Consider the following 2,323-nt stretch of genomic DNA (forward strand, 5'->3'; position numbering starts at 1 on the left):
TTAAAAAAAAGCTTTAAAAAATTACAAGTTATTATCTATTCTAACGTTAGTGTGTTTTCCTTGTAATAATTTTATCTAGGGTGACCTCCTCACAATTTCCTTAGAATGCATGTAAGTTAGGACAAAACATATTGGAATGACTCGTGTTGATCTGTGGAAATAATATTCACCCTTACAACCAAGGAATAAGTAACGTGACTATATCGCAGGAATATTCGGAAAGAGTCATCTCCATTGTATAAGTTCTCTCGAATGTCATCTCAACTCAAAGGGTTATGTCAAATCAACACGGCCAAGAGCAAAATAGACATCAACACACCAAAGGGCAAAATAGATATTTAATAAAAAATTAACATTAAAATAGGTAGTTAAGAATTGTAACATTGTAGAACCATCTCTTTTTTACCTAAATATAGTTTAACTATTAAGACATATATTATCCATCTAGTGATTAAATTTACATTCACTGCTTATCTACTAGATGAGGAAAAAATATATATATGTGTGTGTGAATTCGTTCCCTACAAAAATAAATAAATAATAAAAGTGATTTAATAATTTAAAATAGCTATTAATAATAAAATAATTTTTTTTTATAAGTTATTAAAAAAAAATTAGAGTTTTGAGTCTCCCTATCCATTAAAAAAAAAAAACAGTTTTTTTTAGGGCCAGTCTTATTTAAATCAAAAGTTATTTTAAATTAAAAAAAAAATGTATTATTATGCCGCAAATTTAATTACAAATGACCTTGCGTTGGAGTTGATTCGAAAACCTATATATTCCCTCCGATTATTTTTGTAAATAAAAAAATATTTATTTTTATTAATAACTAATTTATGTTAATATACGGATTGAATCCACCAACCTATCGACAAATAATTTCATTTATGATTAAAGATAAAGATTGATGAGAAAGAGTTGAATCAGATTGTCAATTATTTACTATAACAACCATACGTTACATATTGTATTCCATAATAATATTCCTTTCTAACAAAAATACTATATTTCATCTATGTATTTTACTAATGATGTTACAAGTTATGAAACGTCAATTTTGGTAGCTTATAAATTAAATTATATCGAAATTGGCAGTTTAATCCTTAAAAAAACATATGACGGAATATACATATTCACTTTCTCTACTTCCAACTTTTCTAAAAGTAGTTGGATTTATTTTATTATAACACATTATATTAGTAGGTCAAGTTAGCGGTTCAAATTAAGACACGCTAGAAGGAATGAAATGGAGAATTATGCTAAAAAAGTTGCATCCATAGAGGCATCCAACCATTTTATTTAATGGAGACGGGTAAAAACCAGAATTGATCACTTTCTAGCGATCATGGAAGCAACAACAAAAGCAAAAATAAAATAGTTACAAGGGTTTGGTTGAATTCATAGAGACATTCAACGGTTTTATTTAATAGAGACTGTGATAAAAACGAGAATTAATCATCTTTTAGCAATCATGGAAACAATAGCAAATATAGTTAAATGGCATTTGTCCAATTGGAACACATTCAGATGTTGATTTGGGAAACTTCTGTAAACATCTCGCGCTACAGTCTTTAGGTACGCATCCTTCGTACAACTTCTCTTCACATTGTGTTGCATTGACCGACAACATGCATGCAGCTGTCAAAAATCAAATAGTTATTAAAACGAGATTCTTGAAAGTAAATAAGATGTTTCTAAATCTAAAAAAAACAAACCTGAGAAAAGGAGGAAACCAATGAAGAATAGGGAGTAAGAAAACTTTGCCATTTCGTATAAAAAGCAATGATAAACTGAAATTGATCTGTGATTGAAAGGTGTAGGATACTTTCATTTTGAATCGAAGATTTATATGAAAATATTTGGTTTCAAATAAGGCAACACACTAAGTTAATTTGTCTTTTATTTGGAAAGTAGGCCAATTATGATAAGTTACAACTTTTTTTCCGTCTTGGATCCAGAGTCATTAGGGTTATTATGTCAATATCATTATTTGTTATATTAAGAGCTATTTTATATATTTGCTATATGGATAGCGATGTGAATTCGTTCAACAAAAAAAAAATTAATAATAATAATATAATAATTTTTTTTAATTAATAAATATGTTGCATATATTTGTATTCACGACTCCAACAGTGGAGTCACTTACTAAATATTTCTTAAAGTACCTAAGTCAGGTGCTATGTTTACGTTTCAGATAAAAGCAAGACATCCTTCTACGGATAACGGAAGTGACGCATGAAGACCATGGAGCACGTGTTAGGGTAGTTGGTTTTCATCTTATTTTATACACACTTTTCACTAGCAACCATAATGACAAATT

General features: G+C 28.5%; 1 long non-coding RNA gene across 1 annotated transcript; it reads right to left on the minus strand.

The window, feature by feature from the left end:
* Positions 1-1,254: 1,254 nt before the first annotated feature.
* On the minus strand, positions 1,255-1,807 carry LOC111785544. Its single transcript, XR_002813676.1, has 2 exons — positions 1,716-1,807; positions 1,255-1,638 (listed from the first exon to the last, which is right to left on the minus strand). It is a non-coding gene; the product is annotated as an uncharacterized LOC111785544 (long non-coding RNA).
* Positions 1,808-2,323: the final 516 nt, after the last annotated feature.

Source organism: Cucurbita pepo, unplaced genomic scaffold (genome assembly GCF_002806865.2).
Source record: "Cucurbita pepo subsp. pepo cultivar mu-cu-16 unplaced genomic scaffold, ASM280686v2 Cp4.1_scaffold000552, whole genome shotgun sequence".
In the NCBI taxonomy this organism is placed as follows: Eukaryota; Viridiplantae; Streptophyta; class Magnoliopsida; order Cucurbitales; family Cucurbitaceae; genus Cucurbita; species Cucurbita pepo.